General features: G+C 33.9%; 1 non-coding gene across 1 annotated transcript; it reads left to right on the top strand.

The window, feature by feature from the left end:
* The first annotated feature begins 8,275 nt into the window (after window positions 1-8,275).
* On the top strand, window positions 8,276-8,382 carry LOC121218080 (small nucleolar RNA R71). Its single transcript, XR_005914344.1, has one exon. It is a non-coding gene; the product is annotated as a small nucleolar RNA R71 (small nucleolar RNA).
* Window positions 8,383-13,126: the final 4,744 nt, after the last annotated feature.

The raw sequence follows: 13,126 nt of genomic DNA on the forward strand, positions 1-13,126 counted from the left end.
TTGAAGAAGAATGGGTGTCAGTATGATTTATGGCTCGATGGATATAGAATTAAAGATTGTACTCGTTGGGTTAATCAGATACAAGCTTCGTTTTAGAATCAGAGACCAGTTAAGGGACAAAATCAGATGGGTAGTCAGGTTGTTCAGAGGGGTCATAATCAGAATTGGAGTAGGAATGGTAATCAGGGATAGAAAGCACCGGTATAGGGTGCAAATCGGGTCGAAGCAAAATAGCCTACTTTAGTATATGTTGTTAACGTCATTGTAAGTACCTTCACTATCTATTGAATGCCTTATTTTGCATTAATTGATATAGGATCTACCCATTCTTATATTGCATGTAATATGGCTATAAAAGTGGGGATTGCGGTAAAGAAAATTGATAACACCGTTACTGTAATCAGCCCTCTAGGACAATCTGTGCTTGTAAATAAAATATATAAGAGATATCCTTTATAAATTCAATGGGAGATTTTTCTTGCCAACCAGATGGAATTTCCATTTAATGAATTCGACTTGATTCTAGATGGACTGGTTGGTTGAGCACCAAGTCAGACTAGGTTGTGCATTCAAGAGGGTAACTTTGAAGACTGAGTCTGGAAAAGAAGTTGTTATGGTTGGGGAACGTCGAAACTATATATCTAGTGTGATCTCTGATATAGTAGTAGAGAAAACGGTCGGAAAAAAGTGTATGGTGTTTTTGGCTTCTATTCGAGATGCGAGTACAATTGATCCTTCTAGGGATAGTATTAGTACAGTATAGAAATTTTTAGATGTCTTTATTGAGGAACTTTCAATGTTTCCTCCGGACCAAGAAATAGAATTCGGTATTGAGTTGTTGCAAAGAACGGTACCGATGTCCATTACTCTTTATCGCATGGCACCCAAAGAGTTGAAGGAATTGAAAGTACAGTTGTAGTAACTGCTGGATAAGGGATTCATTAGACCCAATGTATTTTCGTGGGGCGCACTGGTATTGCTCGTAAAGAAAAAGGACGAGACATTTCGATAATGTATTGATTACAGATAGTTGAATAAGCTAACTATAAAGAATAAATGTCCTCTATCAAGGATTGATAACCTATTCGATCAGTTTAGAGGAGAAATTGTCTTTTCTAAAATTGATAAGAGCTTTGGGTACTATCAACTTAAGGTGCAAGAACCTGATGTAGACTGCTTTTAGAACTCGTTATGGACATTACGAGTTCCCGGTTATGCCCTTCAGATTGATTAATACACCGGGTGCATTTATGGATCTTATGAATCGTGACTTTTAGCCTTTTCTTGATCAATTCATCATTGTGTTCATCGATGACATCCTAGTATACTTAAAGACAAAATCTAAGCACGATGAACATTTGAGGGTGGTTCTGCAGATTTTTTATGAAAAGAAAATTTTCGTTGACCTTAGTAAGTGTGAGTTCTGGTTGAAAGAGGCTATGTTTTTAGGCCACATGGTGTCAGCTGATGGTATTTAAGTGGATCCAAGAAAGGTTAAAGCGCAACCCTTCTTCGAGGTTAATAGTGTTATCCTCGATGCTATCTATTCCTTGAGCAACGACATTTGAGGTCTTAGGGAAGATGTTAACTCTCGATTCTCAACTTTGGAGACGCAAATGGCATCTCTCATAGCCCGTTTCCCTTCGGCACCTCTTCTCTCCCCTCATCATGATGATTAGACCAGCTCTAGATCATACATTTCATTTTCATACATTTGGACCTTTATTTTTATGTTTATGCCTATATCCTTCTATTGCACTTTATTAGTTTCGTTGTATTTTGAGATACATTTTTTTTAATGCTCATTCAACTTTATCTCTCTTTTGTTGAGCTGACTTCTTTTCTCCTTAAGCTTTATTTTTCTTTTGATATAATAAAAAAGGGGGAGAGAAAAAAAGGTAAATTAAGGTAAATTGATTGATTACTCTTTGATGATAACTAAATACAAATTTGTGTGACCAAATTTTTTTAAAGTAAAAAAGAAATGTCAACTTGAATGACAAATTTTATTTTGGCCTAAAATTTAAAATGTCTTTTATTAAGGGGGAGCAATTATTCAAAAACAAATTTACCAATTTTTTTGTCATATCAAAAAGGGAAAGATTGTTAAACTGAGCTTCATTTGATAAAGGATTTTGATATAACAAATTAAAAGTGTTTTTGAATGTAAGCTAAAATTGATAAAATATTTTTTAAATTTGAATTCTAAGAAATAAAACTTTGAATATTTACAAAAAAACTTTGAATATTTTTTAAATTTTAAAATCAAGTGAAAATGATTTTAACCAAGTCAAAATGATCTCAATTAAGTTAAAATCATTTTAACACATAAAAATGATTTTCAAACAAGTCCGAATTGCTCCAGGCCAAAAAGTATCAATACCATTTGGCCAAGTATTGATAATTTTTGAAATATCAATACCCTTTGAAAAATCGATACCAAAAAGGCATTCTGTCAAAACCCTAAAAATTATCAATACCATGTTTTTTTGGTAATGATGCTTTTTGAAAAGAAATGATACCTTTCTTAAAAATGATACCAAAATAGTATTATGTTTCTTATAAACCCTACAAAGTATCGATCCAGTATCGATACCTATTTTAGGAAGTATCGATAAAATATTTTTGAAGCATCGATTATTTCATTCCAACGGTCACTGAATTAGTATTTATGATAAAAAAATATCAATACCCTTTTTAGAGGTATCGATAGTCACAGTTGCAGGTGAAATAAATGCTCTGGTTTTACATCCTCAACGGTCATATTAACTTCACCAACAACCTCAATGGCTGGAAATCTATTAGGGGGTATAAATACCATCTTTTAAAGTCCTACAACATCCAAGAAAAGTACTTTCAAGCACAAATCATCAATCAAACAATCTTGGAGCTTAAATTTTCTTATTCTTCTTACATAAACTTGTGAGCCTTATCTCTTGTCCTTTTCTCAAGTGTATCTCATTGTATTTGTGCTTCAATTTGCAAACAATTTTATCTTGTAAGGATTGTTTCTTTGTTTGCTCATTTGTATCTCTTTGAGAGGTTTTGAAACTTAGGATTTGGGGTAGAAATCTGAAGGAGTTATAAGTTTAAACCTTGTCCTCAAAGGTTGATTAAATTAGTGAATTTTGGAAAATCCTTAGTGGTGGAAAGCTAAGGTAGTGGAGTAAGAAATTAGGGTCGAACCACTCTAAATTCTTTGTGTTCTTTGTTTCATTCTTGCCTTTGCTTTCACCAAATGTTTTAAAGGCCAATTCACCCCCTATTGGCATTTTTGGTTTGCTTCATCGAGCTATCATAAGTTCAGATAGTGAGAGAAAAGATCACAGTGACGTGGTTGAAAAGATTTACCTGACACGGCGCATGAGGAAATCGAGCGGGAATAAAAAAAGTAATAACAAGATTATTAAATAAAATTGCATAAAAGAATAAGGCACTACTTTCAAATTATTTTTACTCTGGCAAAAATAACTTGTAGCAAAAGAAAATAAACAGTTAAATAAAGTTATTGGGTAACAAGTAAAAATAAAATAAACAAAGAGAAATATCTGCAAAAGATAATTATTAAGTATTTCGAAGAGAAATAATTTTTTTGTCACGCATTATAGGAACTCCAAAATAATGTTCCAGGGTTAACCATTAACTTTGAAAGTGGATCCTGTTTTTCTATCTTTAACGTCGATAGCTCCATGAAGATATATACGCTTGACTTCGAACGGTCCAGACCATCTTGACTTTAATTTGCCAATAAATAGTTTAAGTTTGGAATTGAAAAGAATAACTTGTTGTCCAGGTACAAATTGTCATGGCAAAATTTTCTTGTCATGCCAGCGCTTTATCTTTTCTTTGTACAGTCTCACATTCCCATAAGCTTAAGCTTGAAATTTATTCATCTCATTAAGCTCTAGTAAACAATGAGTAGAAGCAGCACCCCAGTCCATGTTCAGTTTCTTGATTGCCCAAAATGCTTTGTATTCTAGCTCAACTGGCAAATGACATGGTTTACCATAGACAAGCTTGAAAGGTGACATTCCCAGTGGTGTCTTGAAAGCTATGCGATAAGCCCAAAAGGCTTCATCTAACCTTACTGGCCAATGCTTACGGTTGGGATTGACAACTTTCTCCAAAATCTGCTTGATTTCTCTTTTGGAAATTTTAGCTTGTCCATTTGTTTAGGGGTGATATGCCGTGGCAATTTTATGTTTAACCCCATATCTGTTGAAAACATCGGCAACTAATCTCAGCTAAAATGTGAGCCTTGATCACTAATTAAAGCACGAGGGGTACCAAACCTGGTAAAAATATTTGTATGCAAGAATCTCAAAACTGATTTGGCATTATTTGTAGGTAAATCCACAACTTCAACTCATTTGGAAACATAATCCACAGCGACAAGAATATAGATTTTTTCCCAGTATGGTGGAAATGGGACTATGAAATCAATTCCCCAAACATCAAATAATTTTCTCTAGAATATTTTACAGTGGCATCTCGTGTCTTCTTGATAAGTTACCAGTTCTTTGACAATGATCACAGTTCCTATAGAACTCATTAGCATATTTAAACATGTTGAGCCAATAAAAACTAGATTGGAGAACCTTTGCAGCAGTTCGCATGCTTCCAAAATGTCCATCATAAGGTGCAGAATGATAGTGATGCAGGATACTTTGAAATTCATCATTTGGGATACATCTCCGAATTACTTTATCTGCATACAGCTTGAATAGAAATGGCTCATCTCAGTAATATTTCTTGACATCATGAAGGAATTTCCTTTGTCCTTGATGATTGAGCTCAGGTGGCAGCAACCCATTGACTAGAAAGTTAACAATATCAGCATTTGATTCTCACCATAGCCAACAATATTTGCTCGTCATGGAATTCGTTTTTAATCATTTGATTACACCATACTCATTCCCTGCTTCCAGTCATGACAAGTGATCAGCCACTTGATTTTCAGTGCCTTTCCTATCTTTGATTTCCAAATCAAATTCCTACAGCAGCAATATCCATCTAATGAGTCTATGTTTGGCCTCTTTCTTTGTCACCAAGTATTTGATGGCAGAATGGTCTGTATAAATTGTGACTTTGGTGCCTACTAAATAATCTCTGAATTTTTCAACGGCAAACACCACTGCTAACAATTCCTTCTCCGTTGTGGTGTAATTGAGTTGTGCAGCTGTCATCGTGCAGCTAGCATAATATATAGCATGAAACATCTTGGTTTTTCTTTGCCGTAGCATTGCTCCGGCAGCAAAGTCACTTGCATCACTATAGGTGTTGTAGTTAATTATTCCTTTAACTTTTCAAACATCTCTGACCGTAACTCATCAAAATGAAATGGTCTATTTTGCTCCAACAATTGACATAGAGGCTTTGATATCTTAGAAAAATCCTTGATGAAGTGGCGGTAAAATCCAGCATGTCTGAGGAAGCTTCTTATTCCCTTCACTAAAGTGGGTGGCGGCAACTTTTCAATGACTTCTATTTTTGCCTTGTCGGTGAAAATTCCCTGCTGTGATATTTTCTGCCCCAAAATAATGCCTTCACAAACCATGAAGTGACATTTTGTCCAATTCAGCACCAGATTTGTTTCCTGACATCAACAAAGAACTAACTCTAAATTTTTTAAGCAATCTTCAAAAGTGTCGCCAAACATCAAGAAATCATCCGTGAATACTTCAAGGAATTTCTCCACCATGTCTGAAAATATTACCATCATGCAACACTGGTATGTTGTCGGGGCATTACATATCCCAAATGGCATTCTTCAGAAGGCAAAGGTTCCATACGGATAGGTGAATGTAGTTTTTTCTTAATCAGTAGGAGATATGGCAATTTGGTTATACCCTGAGTAGCTATCTAAAAAATAGTAGAAGGTTTTCCCTACTAGTCTATCTAACCTCTGATCTATAAAAGGCAAAGGGAAATGGTCATTCTTCGTTACTTTGTTGAGCTTTTGATAATCCATACAAACTCTCCAACCAGTGGCAGTGCGTGTGGGAATAAGTTTGTTGTTATCATTGTTGACTACTACGAATCCTCCTTTCTTGGGTACACATTGAACACGGCTCACCCAAGACCTATCATAAATTGGGTATATAATTCCATCATCCAACCATTTGATAATCTCCTTCTAAACTACTTCTTTCATGATAGGATTCAGTCTCCTCTACTGTTCAATACATTTTCCATGGAAATCTTAAATTATTATTCTATGCATGCAGATTACTGGGCTAATTCCTTTTATATCTGCAATTGACCATCCTAAAGCTTTCTTGGCTTTCTTTAAAACCTCCAATAATTGTATCTCCTAATCTGTTGTAAGCTCAGCATAAATAACTACAATCAGTGTTTCGTTCTCTTCCAAATAAGTGAATTTCAAATGCACTGGTAATCACTTTAAATCCAAAACCGGTGGATCTTCTATTGATGAGCGAGGAGGGTTGAAAGAGCGACTTGATAACTCTAATGATTCAAAGCTCCTTCTGTATCCATTTTCAAATTTTTGAGTTTTTATTAGTTCTTCAGATTTTTCAGTCAAATTTGTTTCATTTAATTGGCTAGAGTCTACATAAGAAATGTTGTGCATATGTCCTGTTAATTCTTCCTGAATTACAATGTCAACAAATTCTACAGCATGGCATTCTCCATCTAGGTCTTCACATTTTAAAGCATCAAACACATTAAAAGTCAACTGCTAATCATTAATTCTCATGGTTAACTCACCTATCTGCACATCAATCAATGTTCTACCAATTGCTAAGAAAGGTTGTCCAAGTATTATAGGTGCCTCTTTATCTGCTTCACATTCTAGAATAATAAAATCTACTGAAAAGATGAACTTGTCAACTCTTACCAGTACATCTTTAATTTTACCTTATGGATGGACATATGATCTATCAGCTAGTTGTAGTGTGACTGTGTAGGTCTTGCCTTTCCAATCCCAAGTTTCCTAAAAACAGACATAGGCATTAGATTGATACTTGCACCTAAATCGCATAATGCTTTGCCTACATAATGGTTTCCAATTGAATAGGGTACAGTGAAACTCCCTAGATCTTTTAATTTTAGTGGCAGTTTGTTCTTTAACATTTCTATGCACCCTTCAGTAAATGCAACAGTTTCAAATTCTCCTAACCTTCTCTTCTTGGATAGGATATCTTTTAAGAATTTCACATAGTTAGGCATTTGTTCTAATGCTTCCACCAAAGGTATATTGATGTGTAATTGCTTCAAGACCTCCATAAATTTCTTGAATTGAGCATCTTATTTTGACTTTTGGAAATGCTAAAAAAAAGTGGCAGTGGCCTTCTTTCCATTTGTTGAGGTTGCCTTACCACGGCATTTGTATTGGCTCGGTAAAATGAATTTGCTTCTGTATGCTTTTGTTTACTCTCATCTTTTATATTTTTTTCCAACTTTGGTTCGAAATTTGTGTTCCTAGAAACTTCGAAACTTTCCTTAGACAAGGCATCATTCATAACTTTTGGCAGTTGAGTGCCACTCCGGAGTGTTATGGCTTTATATTGTTCTTTTCCTTGATATCTAGAACTTTCTGTGTCATTAGGTAATGCTCATTTTCTGGAGCTTAATGCAGTGGCAATTTGTCTAACTTGATTTCCTAGAGCTTTTAAGGAAGCTGTCTGGCTCTAAATAATTGCATCATTCTTAGCCATATATTTTTTAATAAATCTTCCATAGCTGATGTTGAAGATAACGAACTTTGTTGGACATTTTCTGCGGCATTGGTTGACTGTGTCCAAGTGGTACACCAACCGCATTCTGTCTATTAACAGTGTTGGTATTTTCCATTCCCTGATTGCTTCAGCTGAAATTTGGATGTTGTTTCCACCCTGGATTGTAGGGATTGTTGTTGCTACAATTAAAATTTCCCATGTAATATGCAAAGGCTTGATTGGATGGGCATTCACCAAAAACATGATCTTCTTCATAGTATACATATACTAGTTCTGCAACCTTCACCTCTTGCACTGTAGAAGGTCTTTTTAGAGTTTTAGTCATATTTTTTAAATATGATACCTGAGCTGTTAATGATGTAATTGCATCAAGTTCCATTGCTCCAACAACTCTTCTACTAGTGCCAACTCTAGTAGTGGAGTACTAATAATCATTATTTGCTATTCTTTCCAGAATTTCATATGCTTCATTGTAAGATTTGTTAAGTAATGTCTTCTTAGCAGATGCATCCACCATCATTCGCGTATGAGTATTTAATCCATTGTAGAACATCTCCATTTGTGTCCAATGCTGAAAACCATGCATTGGACATTTTTTAATTAATTCCTTGAAACGCTCCTATGCCTCGTATAATGCCTCATCTTCAAATAGTCTAAACGATGTAATGTCATTCCTCAGCTTGGCATTCATGTTGGGAGGATTGTACCTAAGCAAAAATCTCTGACACAGTTCATTCCAAGATGCCACCGTACCTGATGGTAATGCATTCAACCATGATCTGGTACGATCTTGCAATGAATAAGGGAATAATTTTACTCTAAGGGCATCTTTAGGAACACGCTACTACTTGAATGAATCACTGACCTCAAGAAAATGTCTCAAGTTCAATCTGGGATCTTCAGTTGGTAAACCACTAAACTGCCCTACTGTTTGCAGCATCTGAAACATTACTGGTTTTAATTCAAAGTGTTGAGCTTGAATATGTGGCCTAACAATTCCTGGACTTAGATCACCCAAAGTAGGCATTACATGTTCTCTGATGGGTATATCTCTTTCATTTAGGATTTGTGGAATATCAGTATTCCTTTCATTCTAGAGTACCTGATCGTTTCTGATTGGATCTTTTATAATCCTCTCCATTTCTCTTAACACTTTCCTTCTTCGCCTTAATGTCCTTTCAATCTCAGGATCAAAGCAATATTCTATATCCTCTTGAATACTTCTTCTCATGCACTAGTACAAAACTTGAAAAATCAAAAAAATACCAATTAACTGTTCTAACAAAAATAATAATAAAAAACAAATTTTCACCAATGTTGCCAATCCCCGAAAATGGCGCCAAAAACTTGTTATGTGTAAAAAAATAATGCAATTGTGCAAGAGTACACGTCATTCAAGTAATAAAGTGATAAGTAAGTATCATCTCCATATGGATCGAAAATTGGTAAGAAATTGATTAAGTTATTATAATCCTATTAACTATGCTAAATAGCAGGAAATACTTTTTAACTGAATAAGAAGTTGGTATAATGAATTAATGTAATTTAATGCTAAAAACAGCAAACTGATATGGCAAATAAAATGTAGTGGCAAATTACAGAGAAAAGCAAGAGTAATTCTGTTGTTGAATTAACAAGGCTGGAATTATTCATGTGAAATGCTCATATCAAAATAATGTCATGGAAAAATATTATCTAATCAACTGCTCAAAGAATTACTACTATAATCTGCCTCTTTCGATAGTTAGATTTAAGCTAGAAAGCTAAGTTACTGTATGTTTACAGAACTGTGGATTAATAATTGCAATTAACGATCTTTTCTACACAATTCACAACATCTATGTCTAGAGTGCTACGAGTATTCTGTTGAATATTCGCTTGCATCATACGATTCTAGATCCAGTATATTTAACCTTTTCAGAATTAAAAATACATCTATGAACACAACATACAATCAGTTATGTTTAGAGCTTACGTGCATGTATTTAAAATAAGCATAAATCGAATGAAACATTGATATAGGCAAATTCAAATCATGAACATTAAAGATGATAAACATCCACCCAAATAACTCCAACCCATAAAAGATTTAGTTCATGGGTGGAAAACTAAACACCGAATTTAAATGACTCATCAATATTTAAAGAAGTTTGAATCACAGAAATTAGGAAAACTTAAGGCAGAACTGCAGGATTTCTCGCTACATTCCAACTTCTCTTTTATCTCCCGATTGTTCGTGAATCCATGATAGATGTCTCTTCCCCTACTTCATGTCTATATTCTGCTCTCTATAGCTGCTACCCTTTCTTTTTCTGAAATTCTCTAATGGTGTTTTTCTCTATGTAGAGAGTGGATTGCTGTCACCAGTCTCTTTCTCACACAAAGTCTCCTCCTCTTTTTTCTTCTTCTTTCTCCTTCTTTTATTCGGGTAAATCCATCCCACCTCAGTACACATTTTTCATTCCTCTTTTTAGGTTGGTTTTTCTAGTACACGTCCAGTTGGTTGAGAGTGAAATGGACAGAGTGTTGAGTCATTTTCTCGGAATCGCTATGGCAATTTTGTTGGCAATCAATCTTGCCAATTACCACAACAATGTTTCACTTCCCTTATTTTTCCTATTCATCTTCTTGCTCTTCCTACACTGTATTCACACAAAACCACACCTTTTCTCCCCAAGTCATAAAAGTAACAAATAATGGCCAATGTAGCGCAATCTAAGCTTTGTTATGAAATATTCTAAAATTATCCTAAAAATAAAAATGTATTCTCTTAATTTCAAACAATTAATTCCATCTAGAGGCTTTAAATATAACGCTTTTCAAGAGTTATCAGGATGTCACTTCAATAGACAGAGATCATCACATGCAATTCCAATTTAACAATCAATTTATCAATTCATAATTTATGCAAATCATGATTAACAACCTAGTTTAGGTCTCAATCTAGCTTACGAAAGCTCTAAAACAGGTTCATGATTAAATGATGACTAAATTAAAAAAAATTGTAATAAAATAGGGCAAACATGAAAAATAGATGTCAGACGGTGGATCACTGAACACTTCTCGGTTTTCTCCTAATAACATAAAAAAGTAGTTAATTAAACAACTCACCATTAAATCACAACCTTCTTTGACCTCCACGAAATAACATCAAATGAAACCCAAATCATAATTTAATCTTACCTACAACCAAAATTACGTCCACACAAAACAAAACCCTAGAATCCACACATACATTCAACAGAAAAGAAGAGGAAAGAGAACAAAAAATAAAAAGAGAAGAAAAGGGAACAAAATGGATGTGTAACAGTCCGTTTTTAATGAAATCGAAACAATGGTTTTAGGACCACAAATCTAAAGTCAAAAATTTTATTTTATTATTTTATTACCTATAGCATGATAGTAGTACCGTATAAAAATTTCATTAAGAAATTTTATCGTTTACATGCTCAATTTGATAAAAAGAACTAAATCACGTAAAGTGCAAAAGTTGAGTCCTAATAGCTAAAGGTATTAAATAGCTATGGAACTTTAAATTTTGAGCCCTTATATGGTAAATAGACAATTAATGGTGTTAGTGGATGAGCATGGTTTGACATTATTGAAATTTTGATTAATTTTATAGGTTAAATTAGTAAATAGGTAAATAAAGGTTAAAATTAAAGAAAACAAATTTCCTTCATGCATTCATCTCCTTCAACTGAATTTTAGGGCAAGAAAAGCCATTGGAGAGCTTTTACTTTTAGCAAACATTTCCTAGCTTGTGTGGCATGGATTTTTGACCCGTTTTTAATAATTTCTATGTTTTTAAGATTGTTGTAACTTAATCTAGCTAACCCGAGGACTAATTTGTGAAACTATTAAACTGTTAGGGTTTTGCCATTGTTGAATATACATGATTTTTCATGTTTGGTGGTAGAAAATGGATGGTTGTTATTAGATAAACAACTTTTGTAAAGAGAATTTTGATAAAATTATTAAATAGGGATTAAATTGAAAATTAGAAATTTTTACATGGTAAAATTGTGAAATAAATGAAATATAAGGCTTGTTAGGGACCTAATTGATATTCGACTATAGTGGGTTGTGGTGGAATTTCATGAATTTCCTTTTTTATAAGCTAGGGATTAAATTATATAGAAATTAAAAGTATAAGGGTAAAATGATAATTTTTCAAAATATGATTTTGGGCTAAATTGAATGAATTATATATTAAATTGAGTAAATTTATCCATATAAATCAAGACAGACCTTGCATGACTTTAGATCGGGGCAAAGAGAAAGTCTTGGATTAATAGCCTTAGTATCTACGTATATTTGTCGAGGTAAGTTCGTGTGATTAAATTGTGTTTATATGTTTTATATTAAATTATTTTTGAATTTTGAATTTTTATAAATATACATGGTTGCATATTCAATGAATTTCGACAAATATCGAGTCCTGTTTGAACCTTAAGAATCCGTAGGATACAAATAACATGTCATTAGGGTTTACATGATTTGAGTGCTGGTCCTAAACGTCCTACCGATGGTTGAAGTCCTGCATGTATTGTGGATACTCCACATCTCGTGTGAGCAGCATCTTGTAGCTATGTTTCGACCCACAGCTCGTGTAAGCATAGCGATTTATAGCTCATGAGAGCATACCGATTTACAGCTCGAGTGAGCATACCGATTCATAACTCGTATGAGCATATATGTACATGAATTGACAGATTACAGTTATCTGAGCTAGCACACCATGTGTGAGCCATCTCGAGTATCCAATGGTATACTAAACGGTTTAACGGGAAATGTTCTGGTATGAAATTATAAGAGTTCGATACGAACTATTACAGGTATACTCATGAATTATATGGAAATATTGTTACATGGTATATGGAAACTTGAATTGGTTGATACATGTATTTGGAACTTGATCAATTGATGTATTCATCCATGTTTATTGGCTTATATATGTAATTACATGGCCAACATGGTTGGTGTATATGTGCTTAGGCATTTGGCCAAATTGTATTGGGATATGCTTGTTTACTTACCTATTATAGATTAAATGGTAAGTTAAATTCTATGTTATACGAACTCACTAAGCTTAAATGATTACTCAGTGTTATTTTCCATGTTTTATAGTGAACCGTAAGCTCGTACGGGTTGGAAGCTTGTCAAAGCTATATCATACTATCCATCTGCTCTTTTGGTACATTCAGTTGTTTAATTTTGGTTATAATGCAATGTATAGGTATTTTGGCTAATGTTGGCCTATATGTTTTGTTGTGAATATGGTCATCTGATATGGCTTGTGTTTCGACATATTTTGGTATGTATATAAGTAGCATTAACATGGTTGATGTGTGGCTTGTTTTGTGATTGAATAATGAAAGGTAAAATGATAGTTAAATGTGTTTTGTGATATGATGAATTTGTGG

This window comes from Gossypium hirsutum, chromosome D05, assembly GCF_007990345.1.
Source record: "Gossypium hirsutum isolate 1008001.06 chromosome D05, Gossypium_hirsutum_v2.1, whole genome shotgun sequence".
NCBI classification, from domain to species: Eukaryota; Viridiplantae; Streptophyta; class Magnoliopsida; order Malvales; family Malvaceae; genus Gossypium; species Gossypium hirsutum.